This window comes from Zosterops lateralis (assembly GCF_965231275.1).
Source record: "Zosterops lateralis genome assembly, chromosome: 5".
Lineage (NCBI taxonomy): Eukaryota > Metazoa > Chordata > Aves > Passeriformes > Zosteropidae > Zosterops > Zosterops lateralis.
Genome location: NC_139766.1, coordinates 49,301,566 through 49,325,917, shown reverse-complemented (window position 1 = coordinate 49,325,917; position 24,352 = coordinate 49,301,566). Strand labels below are relative to the sequence as shown.

Sequence of the window (24,352 nt, the reverse complement as noted above, 5' to 3'; positions counted from 1 at the left end):
GAGAGACAAATTATAATTTGTAAACTAGGGAACAAATTATAATGTAGCTAGGGAAGAGACTGAGAAAAGTGCTGGAGCAGCATATTAATGATCAGGGACACCCTGACATGAGTTCTGTGATAGAGAATGAACATTTGGGACTGAGGTATTTGAACTTCCTACTCAGATTCCTGCAGCCAGCCTGAGTTTGCTGATTTGATTAAGGATTGACTGCACTCATGTGAATTTAAATTGATTTCTCGTTGCAGCATGAATCCCTCCCTCCTTCCCTCCCTCCCTGTGAGAGAAGGCACAGCAGCTGAAGTCACCTTTACAAGTCATGCTGACATGGGAGAAAGAAGCTAAATGGGAGAAAGCGGCTTATAGGATAATGAGCAAATATTTTTAATTAGTGGTGAACTGAGTACTTCTCCTGTTTTCTGCTCCAGATCCTGGCTGGCAGAGGAGAAAGAAGGAGGCAGGACTGGGGTGGGGTAGGAGAACACTAGGGTGAATGGGATTCCACCAAGTGGCTTTACTCCTCCTGTGAGCCCTAATCTCTCACAGCTGGGTCTCCTTCTTGCTCTGATATGCACAATTTTCATTTTCCCCTCTCTGCTGTAACAAGCATTAATTTAAAATCCCACAGGCACATCTCTAGAGGCCTCCTAGTTTCCAAAGGAGAAGTAAACCAGGTGAACCATGAATTTGCCCTATAGGTCACAGGGACTCTTTTCTGACTGGTTTTCCCTTACCCTTAACCTTGTTCACCCCTCCAATATCGTTGATGCATTAGTGAAGTGCCTCAAATCTGCAAGTGACATAATTTGCTCAACAATCAGCATTCTCCATCAATAATGAAACGAAAAACATAGCTTAATAGACAACAAGGCTAGAGCAGCTGGCAGTGCTGCACAAATCTGGCACTCTTGCTGCTGAGTTTATTAGACGTTTTATAGTCCTGGGAACTAAAGATAATGGATCCCGTTCCCATATGCTGCATCAACAAGAGCTGGGACTTCGGCGTGCCATTGATCTATGAGGCAGCAGTGAATACAACCCAGACACAAATGCTAAAATGAATCAATCCTAAGCTGTTAAAGAGACACCACGAAGCACTTTCCAGTTTTCAGTTCTTGCTTTCTAATCTCCATTTCATGAAATACTTTCCCAAGGGCTTTTAAATACAACAGTTTGCTGCAGAGTTTGGGATCAGGTTGAGAGGAATTGCCTCTGTGGATCAAAGAATAGAGATGAAATTTAGAGCCCATTACCCTTAGTAGGTACTTGTGAGCTCCACCCATTCCCTATGAAGCAAAAAGCTTTTGGGGATTGCTTTAATTTTTAAATAGTGCTGTGTGATTATGTTCATACAGGTCTACTGTAAGGTTCATACAGCTATTCTCCTCGGATGACTGGAAGAAAAACTTTGATTTGTTTCCAAGAACAGAAAACAGTAAGTATCTGCAGCCAAGAGAATTAGGAAAAAAATTGAAACAGACTTTAGTCTGAACCTGACCGATAGTGGGTACTATTCAGGTGCTAACATTGGCTACTTCAGAAACTATGATATCTTCCAATGTTAGCATGGAAGCTGCCATGGTTGCTGCAGTCTCAAATCTGTTTCTGTTGAATTGACATCAATGTACTCTATTTTAGCCATTTAAAACATCTAATACTAAATATCCATAAATCACTTTAAAGCAAGCGTGCAAAGAAAGGAAGAAAACTAAAATAGCAGCCTCTAAACTGATACCTGAAATATAAAACAGAGACAAAAGAGAAGTGCTGTGATAAAAAATCAGTTTTCAAGGCACGGAGAGGCTGTCTGGCTATGTACACAAAATGAAAGTTTCACCAAGACATTATCCCATATAATAGTTTGGAGAGTTCCTACTTAAACACAGGTTTATGAAAAGGAAAGACAATCAGCTCACTCCTCCTGATTGTGGATGCCAAGAGGAGCTGATGACAGCCTCAGGCACTTTCATGACTCCATATGCCCAAAATCTCTACAAAAATCACATCAAGTGGCATTTGGTATTTAACCTTGCTGTGCTCTTTACAGCAGGAAATAATGCTACTTGGGTACAACAGCTCCACAAAATAGTGAGAGTTTTCCAGTAATTAGTATCAAGTAAATAACTCAAAAAAGCTGGATGGAGAACTAAAAAGGAGACTAATGTATTCCTTCATATGGTAAATTATTTTCTCCTACATATATCTGAATGGATGGGCAAATAATGAGTCTCTTAGATTTGTGGAGCATCTCACACCGGGGAGAAGACCTGATTGCTGTGCACATTGCATTGTTCTGTTAATTTGGACAATGAAACCCAACAGCTGTTTAACAACACACCCAAGTTTACAACCTGAGGTAGAAGCAATGTAATTATTTTGAGATAAGTTAGACTGCTAAAGCTAGTATTTGGATTTAAGAGATGAGTTTCTGAATGGCTCCATGAAATCCAGACTTAGCTTGCAGGAGCAAAACAAAAAAACTGGGTTCAGGGAAGAACTGAAGCTTTGCATGATTCATGCAAATCATGCAGCAGACATTTTATTGGTTAAGAAAAAAATGCATTTCCATTTTTAACACTGAAGAGAGCTTATTAGGAAAGCTTCCCATTAGGATGCTCCTTCATAGGTGTGGTAGCTGTTTAAAATTTTGACTCAAAAGAATACAATAAAAACTAATTTATGTGCAAAGGGAATAATACAAATATTGGGTTTGATAAAATTGTTACACCCAAAAGAAATCATCTGAAAACTTCAGTATAGATGATGATTTGATGAAAGTGTAAAAGAGAAGTTATCAGAGTGCAAATCGAAGTCTCCACCAGCAGCCAAGGCTGTGATTGACACACGCAATACCTTATATGAACAGTTCAAAGGGTTCCTGTCAAAGTTAAAACCAGCCCAAAATAATTTTATTTGTTACTACAAATAAGCCATGTTACAGTTATTTGAAATACATTCTTTTTCATATTTTTCTCAAAAAGATTCCTGTTTAAACAATAATGTTAAATATAGTGATTATCAAAAACCTGAAGCCCAAAACACTGCTCCCAACACATGACTGTGCTTCTCATCCCAGCATGTAGATACAGTTATAAACGTATGCCCTAGCTACAGGCTGACCACTTCACACCAGGAAAACCTCATGTGCTGAAGAGAGAGGTGAGTATCACACCACCAGAATGAAGAGCGTCAGATGAGCAGAGTTTTTATCCCTAATTCTGCTACTCGCATGTTGCCATTGACCAACTGAATGGATGATTCCAGACTCATTACTGCCACAAGCTTGGATTGGAGGGATTTAGGTTTGCATGTGAATGGTGCCCATGGCAGAGAGTTGCAACATGCAGAGTCATGAATTATCTGCAGCCTGAAAAGGGAAAAGTAGAGAAAAATCATGAAATGCTGTGAACTGCAGTAATACTCATGTTCTCAAACACTGTTAAAATAAAAAAGCTTCATGAAGTTCAGACGAGAGATCTAGTTTGGATCCTGAAAAAATCCCCCATTTTTCCAAGAGTTGGAAGATTTACATGGAATTGTTTTCCTATGGGGCTTTCCCTCACACCTGTCCTCACCCCACAAGGTGCGCTGTCCATCCATTCAACTGGGTCCCATTGCACAACCCTCTTGTTTTTGTCCTGGTTCAGTCTCTCAGTCTTTCTTCACTAAGTGAATGATTTGATCTTAAGAGCTCACTAGCTCAATGACTCCTTTTCAGCAAAACAAGCTCCCAGTCCTTCCCTGCTGGTCCCTGCTGCCCCAAAGGCAAAGCAATAAAGCACAGCCTTGCCGGCTTGGCATCCCCCTTTACCTGGGCAGGTTTAGTCTCTCTTTACTGCTCAGCAGGCTTTCCTGGCTGCTGAAACCTCTTACCAGCTCTGCTGCCTGGCTGAACAGGCAGCCTGGTGTGTGGGAATGGCATTCAGCCCTTTGTCCATGTGCAGAGACCTCCTAACTCCAGCACAGCCCCAGAGGACAAAGTGGATCAAGACACTGTTGACACGGCATGGAAGGGAGATCTGGTGGAGCCTGGGCAGCTATGGGGGGACAGAGTCTGGCCATGGGGGCACTGAGCTACTAAGACCAGTCTGCACCTCAATAGCACAGGTCAGTCTGCACCAGTCCTCCCATAATCCCCGTGCTGAATGGTCCAAGCCATGAATGAAAACCCCCAAATAATTAAACATCAACTGCTTTAGCAGCCACTAGCAGGAAAATAAATAAGACATTCCAGCAGAGGAAGATAATTTCACGTTCACGCTTGCAAGGGAAAAGGAAATTTGAAACAAACAAAACATCTTTTTTCCCTGCAGAAAGAGAAACTGTCTGTCAAAGCAGGACCGTAGCGACACTGAGGACTGTGCAAAATTCTTCTGTTTACTTCTGCATTTGATTAGCTGCCTGCATTATGTGTTTTAATTTCCTGCCATTGAAGCACATTGCTGTCATGGTGATAGATGCTATAGAAATGAGTAAAATAAATAAAAAAAGTTCAGAACACTTTTGACCAAGTCTGCGCTAATTAGTGCATAAGACAAACAGATAAATGTTTTCTGGGATTCGTGTCAACCATATCCAGATTCCTCCCCTGTTTCTCAGATATCAGCAAAGCCCTTTCTAGAATGGAAATAAAGAAAGGCAGCAGATGGTGCTGGGAATACTCGGAGTAAGATGTCTCCATTCAGACCCATATATTAGTAGCAAACCATGGAGTTAACCATTCCCTGCTCCATTGTGGAGCAGGGAATATTTAATGTATACTAGTAGAAGAGCAAGGAAGGCAATATTGCAAACTGACAAGTAAAGGCTAACCAGAAACCATTCAGAACTTGTGTGGGTGGGATGCTATCTGTGATGGCAAAAACTGATCTATCAGGAAGAGGTGGAAATGGGAGGGGAAGGAGAAGGAGACTATCTCTTGGCAGAAACGTGGGAGAATGGAGATTAATCTTGCTAACATAGTTTATAACACCAAAATGATGGTGTGGTACTGTTCACCTCTACTGGACTTTATAAAAGAAACCAAAATAGTAATAATTGTAACTAGCACATGGTTCAACCAAGGCATCCCAAGAGTTTTACAGGCATAAAACTGTCTGTGCTTTCAAAGTGAGGAGAGGATTTCTCCGATTGACAGCAGGAAAGAAATACATAAAAATAACTCCTTTCCAAAACCAAAAAGAAGTTATTATTTCTTGCAGAGCTTCTACCACAAGCCATCATCATCCCCTCCTGGCTGCTTTTCCTGTAGAGATTCAAAGGTACAACACATATCCTCAAGCCATGTAATATCACTGCTATTGCGCTGTCTATGCAGTTCTGATCAAATTTTCTTTGATCAGAAAATTAATCTTGGTTGGAAATAGGAAACCAAAAGGATATTTACTGGACGCAGTCTATATTAAATTAGCAGATATTTAGCATTTTTTTTTCAAGGTACCATCATTTCTCAGAAAAATACAATCTCAATTTGGACTATAAGTGTAAATTCTAATCTCAGTAATAACATCTCCCATCATATTGCACTGCCACCTGCATATACTTTGCAATGCAAATTGCCCAAAACACATCCTTCCTTTCAGCCCACACAACTAAATGGAGGTGAAATCCCACACCTTGAATTTTTGGCTTTGCACAATCTAACCTGTAGACTTTGACCTCAAGTCCATCATAGTAACTGAATCTCTGTTGTTGAAAAAAACTTTGCTAGGAGTTATGTATTTACAGAACATAAAGTTTTATCAGTACTGCTTTTGTTACAATCTGGAAGGAGTTGCTAACCAGTCAGTGTTGGCTGCATTTTTTTTTTCAGATGGCTGTAGTCTGTACAGGGCTAACAGAGCAGCAAGTGCACTGCTGACATAGCAATGCAGTAAGGGCTGTAAGAAGCACAGAGTAAAGTCTTGGGATTTGAGGAGCCCTGTAATACCCAGTAATTCAAGGATGGGCTAACCATCTGCTCTGGAGACCTGTTGGTCAGCATTGGTAACTATGGTATCATTATCCCAGATCTCACATGTGTCCTGATAAATTCACCTCTCCTTGACAGAATGCTTTGGTTTCAGACAAATCAGAAAAATTACCCTCCAAAACTTACCCAGGTGTCACCAGATGACTTGGCAAAAGCAGTCACCAGTTATGCAAGGACCAGCATCTTCCACAGCCATCTCCAATGATGGCTTATGCCACTTTGGCTGCAGGAGGAATGAAGCTTCAGCCACAGAAATCCCATCTGCTATGTCAGAAGCCTGCAGTGCCTAAATGTGGCCTTTACTAGCTGCTGGTTCACTGCCATCAGCAACCACAGCCCACACTTTGACCAAGGGGAGTTCCAGATTTTCTGCATCATCTCATAGCATTTTGGCCACATCTCCTTGCCACAGGTAGTTCAGTGGCCCAGGAGGGCAGAGGCAACTATCAGGGTGGTGAGGAACGGCTGAGGAAAGCAAAAAGTGTCAGCTGGAGCATATGGAAAACTGTAGCAAACAGGGAAAGGTGTAGGACAAGGTTGGCACAGCCTTGAGCCACTTCGTACAGAGACAGTTCTATCTGTAGCAAGCTCAGACTGAAAGCCAGCCGGGCTCCAAAGCACCTAGAGAACAAATTGGGCAGCTGTGGGGAAAAATGCAATCCACAGCAGATTCATCACTATGAAAATAGCCCAACCTGCTGACTGGATAGCCTGCAAGGATCTCACTAACACAGCAGGCTGAGCAACAAGGTGTCAATTTACCAGAGCAGAGCACGTGTACACAGAGACCGGCAGGGAACATGTACGTGAGTGGGAGAAGTGGAGTCCATCACTGTCTCCAATGCAAAGTTCAGGAGGGAGAAGTGTAGTGCACGCCAGGAGGTTACTGAATATGCAATTTAGATTGCTTATCCACATGCCTTTTCCAGTAGACTGAAGTGTTTGCTGTGAGGAGCAGGGGGTTCCTGCTGGGTAATGGAGACCCAGCATGGAGTGCCTTGGTCAAAGTGGTGATGGAGCACCTTGCTTGAGGTGGGTTCCATGGTGAGGTTCATGTCAGCCCACACTGCCTGCCTGAGAGCCAAGGGCATGTGGCCAGGTGAGGAGCAGACTTTGGCAGGAGGAAGCATCTTCTTAGCCAGCTGTTTGCTCTCAGCATTTTTCTGAGCAAGTTCTGAGCTTCACCAAAGCCTTAGGGCAGAGCACCAGCCTAATGCTGGGCAGAGCCCCATGTCTGTGGCCTCAGTTGATGGGGCTGGGAGCCCTGCAGGGTGGCAACTGTCTTTGTGACACCCAAACACCCTTGCTTGTTTTAGCTAACTGCACTTGCAGGCTCCAAGGAGACCTTACAACTAGATGGTAACACTGCTTTTGTTGTGATGCAAAGGGATAGGGCTGCCACGTTGCTATCCTGCAAGTGTCACACTGCAAACCCAACTTCTGCGTGTCCTCATATGCATTTCCTTCCTGTTTTAGGTGCAGATGCAGATGTTTTTGAGGAGTTTTCTTCAAGGCCACATTTATCATCCATCCTGTAAATGATTGCAGTGGCACCAGCTCCTGTCCTTGACTGTGCTTCTTTGTCAAGAACAGCAGCGATAGCAATCACTTCAGGTTTTGCAAACCTGCAGATCACTATTGCCAATCTGTTGGAACATGAACTAATTAATCTTCACCACATCTTTGTGAGGAAAGTAAGTATTATCATTTATTATCTTTCCTGTTCTACAAATACAAACTGAGATGGCAAAACAAAAAATGATTTGCTGATGGCCAGGCAAAGATAAACACATTGTGGGCAGTAAATATAGTAATGTTCAGTGAAAGAAGGCAGACTGTGAGATTGCTAGGTTTTACCTTAATGCAGATAATAAAGAATAGCCGTCCTAATAAACAGCAGTTCTGAAATGGAGACTTTCTGCTGTGAGAATAAGTAAAACAGCAGACAGAATATTTTGCTAATTTTAGTGCAAAAGAAATACAAAGATGAAGGGCCCAAATTCTGAAACAGAGCAGCAGCTGCACACATTTGGTTTTAGTTTTTAAAAGAGCACATTTCCCATTTAGGCTTCAAAGTGGCTGCTCTGTCAAAAGGCCCACTGACATATTGAACCTCTTGACATTTTGATTTTTAATTTACTCTGAAATATTGCAGAGGGATCAGTTAAGTGCTGAACTTCATTTTTCTTTTAGTCTGCTGCAGTCAAATGGAATGGAGCTGTATCTTTAAAATCTTGCCCCATTTTGCCTGTAGTAGGGACATGGAAAATTGGCTTTCTGTGTGTGCGAAGGCAAGAAAGGATGTAGAAAGCTTTCTGAAAAGAACTGAAAATTGCCTGTTTCACTGTAGCTTTGTCTCAGTAAGATGCTCCTTGTCTGCAGAAATAGTAGTTGTTTCCTACCTTCTTAATCTGTATTTCAGCAATTACACTGGCCATTTTAAGAAACTAGTTATAAATGTGGATTATTTTCATGTCTGGTCAAATGTTGAATAACAATTTAGTATTCCTGTGCCACATCCTTGCAAAGCACTTCAAACTGATTTGAGTACATGAGCCTGATCTTTTCAAAAATCTTAACTGAGAAAGAAGTAGCTGAAATTATCCTGAAAAAAACCACTCAGGTGGCTCATCATTTCTTAACTGTATGATGTGAGAAGGGGAAAGGCAAGACAGTGGTAGAACAAAGCAGGGGAAGAATTTCTGGGGAACAAACTCAAGATGCATCCAAAGGGAAATCCCTTGGGACCTCCAAGGAGGTAAACAACTATCATTAAACCATCCTGCAGTTCTTTGGCTCCCTTACATTCTTTTTTTCTTTTCTTTCTTTCTTTCTTTCTTGTGGAGAACCCTCATACAGTGCAGTGCCCTGAATTAATTTATTCTTCATATGTTTTGATAGATGACTTTTCAGTTTTTGGTTTTTTTTTTTTTTTGCTAACTTCTGAATACCAATGCTGTCATTCTAAAGTTTTCTTCTGTTAAACAATACATTTAAAAACTAGTCTGAGAAAGTTGCCTCTCCTCTTGATGGGCATAGCACCTGGGCAACCAGCACAAAGACAGATTCGGGCAACAGAAAAGCAGGAATAAAAGCAGGTAAAAGGGAGACCTTCCTCCTCTTGTACCCATATTGGTCACATAGAAATGGCCCAGGTAAAAATTGCTCTGGTGCCTAAAATTAAGAAACATGAGCATCAGAGGGCAGAGTACCGTGATGAGCAGCTTTCCCCAAGCTGCCATGTTTAATTGTAGCCCAATCCAAGAGGGATCGGTGCAGCCTTTGCCATTGCTGCTGCTTGGGCATACAAAGAGCCACTTGTCTTTACTTGTCCAAGAGGGGAGCTGAAGCATTGATAAAATTGCCATCTGGTGAGCAAGACACAATGTGTGGTACTTGTAGTCATCCAGTCTTTTATTTTTGAATGTGGGAGGGGAGGAGCACTGAGCAGTTATGTTCTGTGGCACACAAGAGGAATGCTGCTGTCCAAGAGAAGAGGGTCCAGAAAGTGTCTGAGGATGTCAGCTGTTGGAATAAAGATTTGGAAAGAGTATAAGGTCAAGGCAAAGATAATAGAAAGCACAGACCTTCAAATGGCCTGGGCATCTCTTCAGCTGCTTCTATAGAAATTTTTCAGAGAGCAGTGGGAGGGGTGACTGACTAAATGTCAAGCAATCTGGCATAAAAAGACCAAAAAGGACAACTGTGCATGTACCAGCAAGATGGATGGCGGTCTGGGAGCAGGGAGCCTACATATGCCAAGGCACAAGATCAGAAAGAAAACCTGAGGACCTCAGGGCAGGGTGGTGACACCTTGCCCTGCTTGTATAGCAAAGAGAGGAGCTGGGCACTCTGCTCCATTTGGTGATATCTGCCCTGTGGGGAACACAGTACAGTTTACAGAAACAACAACAACAAAAAAATAAACTAGAGGTGTTTGACTGCTCCTGAAAAGTCCTTAAGCACATTAGTTAAAATGGAGCTCAGCTTATTCAAAAGTTAGAGAAAGGCAGGGGTAGGTGGTTTGGAGCCTGACTGCCAATGAGGAGTGCATGAAGAAGGTTTTCCCAGGACAAATCCATCATTAACCCAAAAAAGTCATCAACTCTGGCAACAAAGGTCAGGGAGTCTCTCTTGCAGAGAGAAACCCACCAGCTACCAACGCAAGGGTTTGCCCTGGGGTTCTGCACTGGGAAGTTCCTCCTGTTTAATTACAGGATGAGAGCATCAAAAAGGCACAGCTGAAGAAGCAGAAGACCTTTCCTGGTTTTCTTTTCGTTCATTTAGTTATACAGGTGCCAGGTTTGCAAGCAGAACATCCTATTGAAGTTTCAGACAGATTTGTATTGATTTGGAGTCAGAACATTGTCCAGCTAAGTGAACCTGCAATAAACTAATTTTATGCCAAGTTAAGCCTGTACAAAAACATCTTGCAGTGGTTAAAATGAATTGGCATTTAAACAAAGTAAATATAATTTGATAAAACTTCAGTGAGAAAATGAGGCTACTCATATTGTGGCCATGCTAGAGCATTTGAGAGAGTTGTTCATATAATTCCTGTTGCACAGAAAAAAAGTCTGTATTTGAATCCATACAGCAACATCAACCAGAAAGAATTTTATGAGCATTTTTTCTAAAACCTCTTGATTAAAATTTAAAGACCTAGTTCTAATTATTTGACCAAAATTATTTTCTATTATAGTATAATTCCCTATTTAAAAAGAGCAAGGTGGCAGATAGTGTCTAAAGCCAAGACAAAACTACAAGATGGCATGTAAAATAACTGTAATTAAACAATCAAATGTAGCAATTAAACATGAATGATTCTTTATTAGGCTGAATGAGGATGCCAAACAAGACTCCACAGGTGGCAAGTTTATTCCCCCATGCTCATTGGTATTTTCATTAGCAGCTCTTGGCATAGTCAGACATGCAAATCTGTCTGTGTTTTTAAGAGCAAGCTCCTATTTAGGTATCCTTCAAACCAAGGAGGATATGCAAATATCAAGGAGGACAGGATTAAAGTATAATGACGGTGTTTAGGAGATAAATTGAAGAAATATGCTGAGAGTCAACAAAGTCAGTGTTCTGCACAGGGAATAATAAAATGCACCACTTTAGCATGGGAATAGAAAATTCTGGGGTGAGTTGTTTTGCTGTGATATCTCAGGTCACCGGTGAGCCCCTGAGAGAGGTGCCGGCAGCATTGCTCTTTGACAGACACAACATCCATCCAGGCACCCGAGATGGGCTTTGCTGAACACCGCGCCCGTGGATGTGTGGCTGTGCTTTGTGAAGCCTGGGAACTTGCCTTGCAGGCGGTGCTTTTTTGGAGCCAACTTCCCTGCCAGCAGCCACGGGCAGAAAGTTTTGTCACGCCTTGCAGTCCTGCCACTCTGGAGACATGCCAGGGAGACACTGGCACAGCTGCCAGGTTTGCCTGGGCTGGCATCCAACGTGGTCAACATCCTCCCTGCAGGAGCAGGGCCACCAACTCCTGGAGCCACCTGCTGCCTTGAGCCTCTTTGAGGCAGCATTTTTCCTAGATTGCAATACTTTCCCCAATGCTCTCGTAAGCCTGAAGGCAGGAATTGGGCTCTGCCTGCAAAGCAGTATCTGCTTTGCAGGAACTCATAAATATGACTCCTGGCTGAACACCCAGCCAGTCAAACCCTACATGAATCTGCATGTGGGACAAGTTGCTAGCTGGAGAAACTTCCCCAGCAATAAAATGGTTAATAGCAGAGCTGTGGGAAAACCAGGTGAAATGGTAATGCTACTTGAGATGCTCACCTTCAGCAACACAGGCAATGGCACACAGCAATAGAGCACTGCCTTTGCTGTGGGGATCATTTTATTTTTAAAGAATAATCCAAAAGAGCTCACAGGAAAGTAACAGAGGTGATAAGGGATTTGGAAAATAAGACCTGTGAGAGAAAGGCATGTTCAGGATGCAGAAAAAAGGGCTGAGGGGACACATAACTGTCCAGAATCATGTTAAAGAACATTATAAAGAAGACTGGGACGAATTCTCATTAGTCAGAGAGGACAGAATGGCAAGGAATGTATTTTAAGTTCAGTAGGCAAAAATTAGATCAAATATTAGGGAAAACTCACCACAATAAAACAGCAAATGGAGCAATCTGCCAAAGAAGCACAGACAGTGGCCAGCACTGTAGAGATACCAGGAGTGACCAGGCCCCCAGAGGCAGTGGGGAAACCACCCAAGAAACCCTCTGGTAGTCTAGGCTAGGATAACCCACTGGGGATCTCCTCTCTCCTGAAAGGATAATGGGTACAACAAAGCACCCCAGAAAGACCAGACTACATAGGAGGGCAAGAAACTGTTCAAGTATGAGTATCTCAGTGACAGGGCAGAGTTTTTGCTGCAGCAGGGTCAGTCTTGATGGGTATTGCCAAGCACTCTGTCCTTGGTTCCCAACTGCATTTTCTCACCAGGGGTGGAAAGGGACAGTCTTGCAGCTGGTCCCCATCATGCCTGGCTGTGAAATGCCCTTTGGGACTGCTGCCAGACTCAAGCAGTTTCTGGTCTTTCTGTCCAGTCCTCAGATGACACATGGGATCAATATGGCTGCTATGCATCCCAAATTACTCTCTGAGGGTGTGCATGGACATTTTAGACAAGGCTTGACCTGCACCAGCTGTGGGCAACAGGGAAGTAGCCTTGGGACTGTAAACCAGATAGATCAGAAAATACCTGACTCCTCTGAAGCTGATACACAACACAGCAGGTTTCATCTCGACCACAGGCAACCAATGGAGTGATGTTCAGTGAACTCTCCCTGTTATTGAAGTAAGTTATCACAAGACGAAATTTGCTTAATTGGCAAATAAACTCCATCTTTTACCTTTTCTATACTCCTGCTACACTATTGGACAGGAACTTCCCAAAGGAAGGAACTTGCATACAGGACATGCAAGGAGTTCCTCCCTCCCTCACCCAGAGCTTGGGTAGGTCATATCACCTGTGATGATTTTTCCTTTTCGGTGCCACATGTGCATAAGCTCCTCTGCAAACAGTTGTCACTTGATTAACACTAGCAGATATATCCACCAATGCAGTTTTTGTTTCATATCCCAGGGAAAAGATGAAATTACTTTACGAATTCAGAGATCAATTTTGAATTCACTTTTTAAAACCTTTCAGTGTTATCTGAAATCTATGCTTTATAAAGCAGAAATAATAAGAAATAAAATAATAATAATAACTTTTAAAAAACCATATTGCACTGTTTATATCAGTGTGCACAGGCTGTACTCTCAACTTCCATGTGATGGATGAGGCTTAGGCTTGAATTGAACCTTGCTGAAGTTAATATGTGTCTTTTTTCACTTCTCTGGACTTTGGATGAAGGTGGAGTTTTCCACAGGCACATGTAGCCTGGCTGGCAGGGAGAGCAGTGGGGATAGGGGTCTGTGTGCACACAGGTAGTCCTAGAGCTGGGGCCACCCAGCCTGCTAAAAACAGGTTCATCCACTTGGGAGATGGAGAAGAGAGGAGTTTGGCTTCCAGTTTGGCACCACCAGGTGCCAGCCCATAATGAGACAGAGAGCCAGTGCCAGGTGAAGAACTAAATTCTGTTTTATCCCTACCCCAAGGGATCAAGCATCATGATTCAAACCTAAATCAGCAGAATCGTTTAAAACCCAGGAAATATTGTAATAATATGATGTGCTTTCTTTCTCTGACCTTTTTATTTCTGAACCTCTGTGAGTAACTGATGTCCCAATTTGAAGAATTTAGTTTTCCTTTTGAAGAAAGTAATGTTTATTTACTTAGGGAAGATGTGAAATTTGCTGGCTTCCAGGAGCTGGAGTTTTAATGAACACTAGAGGTATGAGCCTATGGAAAAACTGCAAGAGTTGATCAAAAACTGCAGCTACACAAAAGAACAGTTTGTTCTGCTTCCAATATGACAATATTTACCTGCCATGGTAAGAGATCCAAAAGTCAGGGTTTCCTTTGCATTTCTGCACAAATCTGTATTTACAAAGCTTGCTTTAGTGATATCCTCTCCAACATCTAAATCAGCGAGTTCTCTCATGCCAGTGATGATATTTCCTGAGAAGACAGATTAATTTTATTTTTTTTCTAATGATCTGGGTCTTGAAACAGCTCTGGGGAGGGAGACAGATAGGAAACAAGCAGGGATTTAAGCCTTTTGCTTCACCTTTAAAAAAAAACTGTGCAGCATTGCTGTCCCAGGAGTGGGCCCAGATTATTACTATAGCCATAGCCACATCATCAGCGCTACAGCGCTTGGAGTTGTAGATCATCAGTCTGCTGTCACAGCCATGATGTATGATGGAAAAAGCCATCCATCTGCACACGCCGAGCACAAAGAAACGTGGCTGCAAGGATGCAGCGTGGCATGTGCAACATACACAGCAGCAAGCATTTTCCAAATAAAAAGGACATAAACGTGGTAAATTGAGACTCATCAGAAAGAAGGGGGACAACATGTGAAGCCTCTCACCCCCAGGTCTCCAAAATTGCTAGTATGTTCTCAAATCCAAAAATGACACCTATGAATCCAGCTAATGCTTCTTTCACATGCACACAGCTTTCTCTTAAAGCTTACAATTTTTTTTCTCTTCCAGTGTAAAACCTCAATCATATTTACCCCTGCTTTAGGATCTTTACAGACAAAGGACATTTAAGGCTGTGAAATCTTGGGAGAAGATAAAATGACATGGCGGATCAATCAGCTGATGCTTCTTCCCTGCACAGCAGGAGACTCCAGCAAACCTCTTGTATTTTGTGAGGAGACTCAGCTCTGACTGAATTTTTCTTTTGGCACCATAAGAGAAGAAAGATATTTAAATTTTAAAAAGAGGAAGTGAGAGAGATGGAGAGAGCATAAGCTTATGCATGGCTGCAGGTTTCTCAACTAAAAGGAATTGTTGGTTGTCCAGGTGAGAAGCCATTTCTTGTGTTACTCTGCTGTGCAATACTCCAAGTGTGTATGCAGAGAAGGTTTGTAGCTAAATTTAAATAAAAATAATTTTTAAAGATACTATGCATTGATCACAGAGCCAGAGATGTGGATGAATCCTGGGATGCTGATAATCTGAAATGATTCTCCTGAGTTTTTAACACCTGTCACTGGTGACATGTAAAGCCTATGCTTTACCAAAGCAGATCTTCAAGGAAGAGTTTTGTTTTTTCCCTCTCCATGCAAGAATTGCCTCATCTAAAAGTCAGAAGCCACAAAGAAGTGGGTGTCACTGTAAAGGAATACAGAAGCAAGCGGTTCAGTTACTCTACCTTGTGCAGGGGGGACAGCCATCCGCTTTTGAACAGCTACAATACAATTTTCAAAACATCTACCTCTCAGTGACATAATACATTTGAAATGCCACATTCTCGTTCATTAATACTAAATTAGCAAACACATTAAACTGTTCTTGAGAATGTAAACCTAAAGGCCTTTGACAACCTCATCCTCTGTTTCTGGGGAATGTGGTAGGGTACCATAATACTAAAAAGGCATTTCTTTCCTCACATTTCACACACTTTTCAATATTGTATTTTTGTTTAGGAAAAATTACTAAATCCTAATACTAACTTGCCACTTCAGTTTTTGCCATTACATTTTTTTAATCTGTTCACATCAATCTGCCAAGAAAACAATTTAGTTTAGTTTCATTTAGCACAAAATTATTTTCATTTTTAAGTCATGCTTTTCCCTCAGTAAATATTGAGGGAAATCATAAAATTGAGCCAGTCACAGATTTTTGTTGCTAATAGTTTATTTCAGGAAATTGGACCTTTTTGTTGGCCAGATCATCACTTGTGACAGCTATTAATTTCTTTATAACTGCAAAACATGTTTTGTAAAGCCACAATGCCTCTGAACCAACGTACTCATCACTTGAACTTTCCTAAGCAGATTATGAGTTCTGCTAAAGAAGACAGTAATTTGGTTATTCTTCAAAATGGCAATGAATTTTTAGAACTGGGCTGCACCGAGGTGAGTTGCATTTTGAAAAATGGTGAAAAAACAGGGAATTGCAGAACGACCAAGGAGGCATCCCGGGAGAGCAGCCCAGACAGATGATCCTGGAGATTCTGTCTGCGAAATACCAAAGCACTTTTGGCAGCACAGCAAAGCCTCTCCAGTCCTACACCAACGAACCCATTTCCTTTGGGAATGCCTGGCATAGAAAAAGTGTAGGAGGGTGTGAAAGAAAGCTGGCGGCTGAAGTGATATCAGATCTAAAAATCATTCTTCAGGGGTCTATTAATGAATGCGTCTGTATTGTCTAAAATAAAGAAAACATCCACAGCAAAGCGGGCAGCGCATTTGGCAGGGGCAGGATCCCAGGACAGCTGAGAGCATTTGGCTGTGTGTGGCCACAGCTCAAGAGGGCTTTTCAGTTTTTCCGCTTGAAACTCTGCCCCATTTTGGTTTGTTTTCTCCTTAAACTGCTTTATTCAGTGCCAGCTCCTGAAAAGAAAGGTGTGGGAGAAAAGCTCTCAAGGAAAGATTTATTTTTAGCTTAAGTGGCTAGGCCAGCAGTTTACAAAGCCAGCAAAAGGCCCAGGTTGCACTCTCCAGGACACTCAAACCTCCATGGGCAAAGTTCCCTCATTTAATTCAGGAACTGAGTTTTGGCTTGAGCATTTCCCTTGTTTATCCATATCCAAATAAAGGATTTCTCTAGTGATGCCTGAGGGGATGGGTCCCCTTTCTGACAGGCAATGGGAAGGAGAGGACGAAGCTGCCAAAGTCATTTTTGCCAGCCAAATTACAACGGACAGCTGATCCGCCGCCATCACGACCCCTGTGGCAAAACCTCCAAGGTGCCCTCATTCCTGCCTCCTTGGCCCCATGTGAGGTGCTCCTGCTCCACTGGGACTGCTGAACTCAGACCTCAGTTAGCAGGTGTTGCCCTCATTTGCAGATCCTTGGGAAGAGCTGGTAATTAGCAGGAGATTTCCAGAACACGTTGCCACCCTTGACAGCAACACGGGGAGAACAGGTAACTGGCTCATGTGCAAAAAAGCAACCAAAAGCAATTTAATATTATAAGCATTGGAAAGGCAAGAAAAACCAGAAAGTAGTATTTTAAAAGGATAATGGTTTTAATAAACTGTGAGCCTTACATAGATACATAGATAATTAAATATCAGAAGTAAGTCTTGCAAATTATCTAGGAGCTAAACTTCCTATTTGCATCTTCGGTTACAAGATTTATGTAGCTTAAATGGTGCCCACCTCTACACTTTGAGTTTCGTGGTTTTAAGGCTTGAGCAACTATAATTGAAGAGTCTTTTTGGACTGAGCATAGCACTGTGCAGTGCAATGTGACATTCAGAATATATCAGTGTCACTTGATACAGGAGTTCTGATTATTTTCATTTGTGTGCTTCACCCTGTCATTTATCACCAGTGTAGCTCATCTACCTCAGACTCTGGTGTCTCACCTAGTTCATGCAGTTTTCCCCATTCCTATAAACCTCTGTCATTTTAATCACGTGTTTAATGTGTTTAATTCTTAAGGTAAAGACCTACTTTTATTTGCACACTAATGATTTTACTAACCCTATTGCATAATGCAAACAGTCCTAAAATAGGGCAGCTAATCAACACAAACGTGAGACATGAAGATTGAGGCAGCATAATCCATTCACACAGCAATGTATGTCTGCAACAGAAGAGACTTTTATTTTTCTGTTAAATAGGATGCCAGCAGGAACTGAGACTGCTCTTTGATTCAGCGATAATGAGTGAACGTTGCACCAAGGAAATTTACATTTTGCCAGTGGTATGAAAAGCACAAAATTACTCTCTTAGTTCAGATTTAGGCTCCCCAAATACACACTGATTTGCTGAAGTCTGAGTGCTCTGAAGCTCCTATTTTTGTGAATGAAGATTTTGGCAATCTAGTAAAAGATAGCATCCAACATGAAAGGTAAAAGTAGGGCAGGTGACTACCCATCAACATTCCTCCTGGACGATCTTCTTCTCTGAAACACATTAACCCATCTTCCTGTTCCCCTGCTGCAAGTGAAATCAAATTTTCATCAGTTTTTGCCATATCTGCTTCATCTGGAAACTTTCTGAAAAATATATTAGAAAACCTGTATAAGGCTCTGTAGTGAGGCAGAAGCACATTTCTCTGTGCTGACACCTACCATGTCAAACTATTATCCAGGCTTCCCGCTGGCTGATGCTGCAGGAGAAAGCTGAACTTTGACTTCAGGGTAGGCAGTGAAAGGTAATTTGGTCTATGTATCACATCTCAGGCAGGAAGAAGGCTGCAGGTCTCATATAAAGCAGACCTGTGAGGCCATGTACAATGGCTGTGGTGGTTCAGGCAGGGACTGTGAGGCACCAGCAGTCCCACAAGGCTGGAATCACCTGGAGGTGATGGTTTCCTGCCCTACTGTGAAGGAGTACAAAGGGTAAGTGCCACGTTGCCACCCAGCACATTGCACTGCTCAGGTGGACATGATGCATTAGGACCATAACAAATGAGTGTATAGAAGTGTGTGTGTATGTGTGTGTGTGTGTGTACAGGTCCTGACAGAGCAGGTTAAAACTGAAACAAGTTTATTTACAAGGACCTAACAAGATGTAGTCTTCTTTATTGGCTGGTTTGGTAGCATGGACAGTACTGGTATTTCTGATTTTTTCTGATAATACTTCTTGTCTAAAGCAGAAACATTATACAATTGACCATCACTTAAAGGCCATTCTGTGGGCATTTCAGTGATTGTGTGTTCTATCCTGAACACAAAGACTATCAGTTTATTTCTGTTAATTTGGGTAGTACCAACCCTGAGTTCTATGTTTTCTGCAAAATTAACAGTGCAGTCTATATCCAAATGGACTAGTTAGTATCCTGAAGATGGAAACATGATCATTCTACAACAACTATAGCTGCTGGTATCCTGTTATCAAGATAAAATTCCTGGCAACAGAAGTCCCACATGATTCCCGAGTGCTTTCAGAATGCTGCTAGAGAGCCTCATATTGGAAAGTCAGTCTTTTGCTCCTGAATGGCTTTTAACAAACTAATAGGAATTTGCTCAGAATCTCATAAACTACATTGCTGTTATCCAAGCTATTGCAGCTCAGCCAGTCCTCCTGAAGGTGTCCTTCCCCAGTCCAGAGGATGGAGGAGGGCGTGACTACTATTTGCAGCATTGTTGTGGTTAACAGGGAAGAACCTATGCTGCCAGCACTACTGACTTAGTACCCTTGAATTCAAATAAATGACTGTTCACTTTTTTTTACTTACATAAAGGAGGCACTTCAGCTAATTTTGATATATTTTTCCTTTTGTGTTTTGATGTGAAAAAGCAGTATCCTCAATCTCCCATTAACACATTTATGAACAGTGAAAGCAAGCACATCAGTTAACAAGCCACATCTGTAACTGCAGAAACAACAAATTACTTCTTAAATTAATGACCAAAAATAAAGTCCCGTTTTGACTCCTGACACTGGAAATGCAAAGCTACTCCTCAGTCCTACATAGTTTCTTTACTGTTGAGCAACTCAGGCTCCTCAGTGGTAGGTTGAGGAAACACTCTGCTCGGAGGCTCAGGACCATGCTCTCCTAGCAGGAATGTAAAGTTACTTCCTTCAAAAAGTGTCTTCAAAACCTATGTGGGTACGAGCCTAATTCACTTTCCTTCTCCTTCCACTCCACAAGTGTTTATATCACTTGTTACATAAACCTCCCCCCCTCCCTGGCTTTTGTTAATTTATTATACTGGGACAGCAGAATGTGGCAGATGAAAATGATGGAAGCAAGGCTCATTAGAATTCCATGTCCTTTGAGTGTACATAAAAAAATGCTATGTGAAATGTCATGAAAGTAGATTTTGAAGTTTTGACAGATGTGAGAAAAGAAAAAATGTTTGCCATTTGTCTTAATGACACTTTAGTATATTTGGAGAGCCTAGGGAAAAAAAACCCAAACCAACACCAAGTGACGATTCTGTAGGGATGTGAACTCTTTCCAAAACTGATTCTGGGGCTGAGAGCAGGCCCACAGAACATCAGCAGACTTGGTTCTGGGCACAGGCTGCCGAAAGGGAACAGCAAGTGGGATAAAAGTTAGTGAAAATCATAGTCCTGCATGACTTAAGCTTGACCTTTGAGTAAGAACTGGCTAGTCTATTCCTCCCCACAATACTGCAGCCCTAAGGTCTCTTCAAACACAGCCAGCAGTATAAACAGAGACATGCAAATATTATAGGAGCATGAGAGAATGCATTTATATGTAATTACTAAACCAGCCAAGACAATTATTGTCGGTGTTATATCTAAACATAATGTTCCTTGACTAAAATCCAGTTCAACAGAAGTCAGACAGTATGTTGCCATCAAGCTGAAATTTTCTGAAGGGGTTTGAAGTTTTGACATTATATGAAAAAAAATGGATGTGTCATGGACATACCATCCATGTTTTGATTCCTGAACTTGGAAGCTGAATCTGTGACTCTCTTAGACACACAAATACATGGCTTCAGTGGCTGCATCTTTTCTCCCCTTCAGGCTCTAAATGCTCATTTCTCTCTACTGCAGGGAAGGGCATTACTGGCAAGAATAATTCTTCAAACTTTGGACCAAACAAACTACATTTCCTCAAACCAGGCTTTTGCCTCAAGCAAATACTACTCAGCTGCTCTCCAATAAATGATCTTACTCCTTAAAGCTTCAAGGTAAAACTGCCTGCTGAGCAGAAAAACCCAGTGGGTTCAATGTGGTGCGAGTCACCACAGACAAGGTAAGTCACACCACACATGGAACCACTTCTGCAAAACCCATCTATCCATACAGACTTGTGAGACAATGAACCCAGAATAAGCATTTGGTTAATCTATCACCACTTGGGGGCCAACAGAGGTATAGCAGGGTTCAGTGTGTATGTAGGGCAAAAATCCAACCCCCCTAGTTGTCTCAAAGTAATCAGAATTTGAAAAAATAATTTTATCATAGTATTAAAGAAAGGGACACACTATGAATGTCACCATTCACCTCATTGGCGAGAAGTCCAAGTGGAATGGCATATAGTTTCCATTATGATGAGCTCACCTAGTCTTGTCCCCTTTCCAAGGAAAAGTGTGGCACCCTGAAAGAGCAGTAAAGGAGGGGGTCCAGGTGATACATTACTCTTTTTTTTGCACATGCATAGGATTTTATGCCATCTCAGTTTTATGATTCAATATTTATGAAGTCAAACTTTCTGGTGATAAACAATGCAATAGCACACTAGCATATTTATTTGAGACAGAAATGAGAAATGCTCAAAACCTTATCTTGAAGAACTAGTTCTGGTTGGACTATTTGCACTGAATAATCAATTTGTTGAATTTAGTCTTTTTGCCTGCTTGTAAATCGCCCTAAAACAGATCACAATTTCCATTAATACATCCACAGTTCAAAATTATCTAAAAAGCAATGCAAACTCCAGACTGAGTTGCTGGTAAGCTATTCATTTACTGCTTCGGGTATTTGATATTAAAAATTGAACTCTTTTTCCTTGTGCCCATATCTCACCTGGTTTGTCAGTTCCTTGACTGTGTGAGCACAGCTTTTTCAGGTACACGTGTTTACAAGAGTTAATTGCTAAGAATTTCTTCTCTGTCCTTCACTTTCTTCTATCTACTCTTCTTTCTAGACTGTGATCCCCAAAGGCAGAATTTCATAGCCTCTCAAAACAAAGCACTATCCTCAGTTAGGACTACCAGGCCAGCCTGGAATATTAGCTAGTGATATGAGAGGAAAGAATCCCACAAAACAACTACCTCCTTTCTGCTTTTGCTTTGCTACAAAGTCAATACCATGTACAGCTGATGTGAAGTTTACATAATTATTCCTGCATCTCTTGAGATCAGTGTATCAATAATCCACATTTTGAGGTGTTTTCTGAGTGGAATGAGAACTGGGCTGGGGCTATGTTGTCATATCTACTGCTTGATTAGAAATGGGCAGTCAGCCGGTGGTGAGGCTCTCACCGTGACAGAAACAATGTCCAGGTGTTTTCCTGCTCAGCTTTCTCTGCAGTGGCTGCAGTGTTAGAGAAGGATCTATCCAAGCTATGTGGCTGGAATGCAGAGAGCAGCTCAGCCCCACTTTGCAGCAAGGAGCTAATAAAAGATTCCAAAACTCAACAGAGACTAAGGAAAAACTAAGGATATAACCAGCCATAAGCCTCTAGTTACTGCCATAATTGGTGCAACTGCACTGGTGCAAAATAGCCAGCTGAGATGTAAGATCTGGTAGCCCAGCACTGACTGCAATATCAAAATCTCTTGCTGTGGGAAGGCGGGAAACACGGAGATAGGAAAGGGCATGGATTTTCCCCCAGTCTTACCTGGCTGCCCTGCTGCCCTTCTTGCAATGCCACACAAATGAGCTCATCGGTGCCATGGCCCATACATCTCCCCAAACTCTTTTACACCACAGCTACTGAGCATTACAATAACTGCTGACAGGAAAGAGCTTAAATAATGCTCTCTGACAATATCATTTTGATCATCTGTGAACTCAGGAAAAATTTCTATGCTGGCTTACACAGGTTGCTATTTTATTTGCAGCTCTGTAAACTTTGGATTATTATTTTGAAAGGAAGGTGACTGCATATAAAGCTGGCTCTGCAAAGCACTGGGAACAGGACAGACTCTCATTTCAGGAAAAGTATAGCTAAAATGTGGGAAGCCATCACACATGCAAAATCTTCTCTTCCAGTAAGTGTTGCTAATTTCCTCACAGATCCTCCACTGGTGTTTTTAATTGAGATAAATAAGAGAGAGCCAGATATCTAGTGCTTAGTGTTTTTCTTTGCACCCTCAACACTTAGATGCATTTTATTAATTTATCATATGCAGATTGGCTATTATTATGCAAGTACTTGCATGGCAGATAAGTAAATCCAGACCCTGTGAAAAGCAAGCCCTTTCCATTTCAAGAAGTCAGCTATCTGCTAATTCATTTTACAGTGTGCAATCTTGACTGGTTACTTTTGCTTTTCACAGCTTTCCCATTTTGAAGAGAAGACCATGTTATTGGGAAGTGTGTCCATTCACAGCCCACAGCTTTACTCCAGCTTGCAGCAGCTCTTCGCAGCAGAAAATGAGAGGGGTTTCTTAGTGTTCTTGTAAGAAAAGTCTACATTCTTGAAAACAGCATGAATACAAAGGCTCTTCCCCCACATAATGTGAGTGATACCAAATTCTGTCCTTCTGTGGGTGCAGTGATGTGAAAAATAGAAAACCTGTCCCGCCTGACCCCATGGGTCTGTTTTACATCTGGAAAACCAAAAGCAAATAAGACATGTCTGAAAATGGAAGCGTATGTCCTTTGGGGAGAAAGTAAAAAAAAAAAAAAAAAGACACCTTTTTTCACATTAACATTTTTACAATTTTTAATAAATTATTCAGTGGGTTCATGGAAAACAAAGAATGGCCATGCTAAGGGCCAGACTCTCCTTGCTCCTTGATGAGATGTGCAGGACAGGTGAACACAAGGCAGGATACAGGGCACCCGCATTCTCCTGGAGAGAACGAGGGCATGAGTATGCTGCTGGCACTGGCTGGGTACCCAGTGCTCTGCAAAGAAGTTTAGACTTGGTGTAGATGACAGGAGAGGGATTTTTCCAGTGGACACTTGGATACAACTTTGGGAAAGCCCAGCTGTTCCTTGCTGACTTTATGCTCATCTCGAAGAGCCAAGCTGCGACTTGCAAAGCACAGGCACATTAGCACCATCCTCCTTCAGAGGAGCCCTGCTTCCCACAGAGCCCTGCTAGGTCCTCTCATCATGTTAGGGGTAAAAGAAACAGCAGCTGCTCCAGCATTTGGTGTACGCCACACTTTAATCAGGTTCTGCCTCCAAATATTAATGGCATAAAGAGACTTATGGGCTATGAAGTACTTCAAGAGGTCATCCAGCCCATTTCCTTGATTTAAGGTTGGATTAGTTACAGTATATCATTCCTGCCAAAGCTAGATCTAATCTGCTCTTCAAGATCTTCAGCCATGGAGATTTGACAGCCTCTGAAGGCTGCTGCCTCACCATCATTAGCATTACAAAGTCTCTCCTTGACGCCTAACTCGATTCTTCCTGGCAGCGATTGAAGACCGGTGCTCCTTTCCTAGCCACCAGAGATGAGGAGATTATTCCCAGCTACCTTGCGGTGGCCTTTCATCTCTGCACAGATTGGCTTCACACCTCCTCTCAGTCCTCATCTCTCTAAGCTAAACACAAACTCAGTCCTTTCTTGGTGGCACACTTTCTTCTCTTTTCACCTCACTCCATAAAGGTGTGTGCAAGCAAACAAGATCAGCACAGTTACAGGAATTGGGGAGAAGCCTTGTGCCTAAGTGAAACTGCCCAA

The 24,352-nt window shown here is 42.0% G+C and overlaps 1 long non-coding RNA gene across 7 annotated transcripts in view; it reads left to right on the top strand.

The window, feature by feature from the left end:
• The window catches only part of LOC310909678, a 59,139-nt gene that overhangs the window by 15,842 nt on the left and 18,945 nt on the right, over positions 1-24,352 (top strand). Inside the window, exons 2-4 of one of the 7 annotated variants that reach the window (XR_014590138.1) lie at positions 7,448-7,665; positions 14,594-14,908; positions 20,539-20,700. This is a non-coding gene — a long non-coding RNA (uncharacterized lncRNA). Of the gene's footprint in view, positions 1-7,447; positions 7,666-13,772; positions 13,928-14,593; positions 15,400-20,538; positions 20,701-22,991; positions 23,174-24,352 lie in introns of those variants that run through there. The other 6 variants (XR_014590142.1, XR_014590137.1, XR_014590139.1 and 3 more) reach the window with 6 other exon arrangements.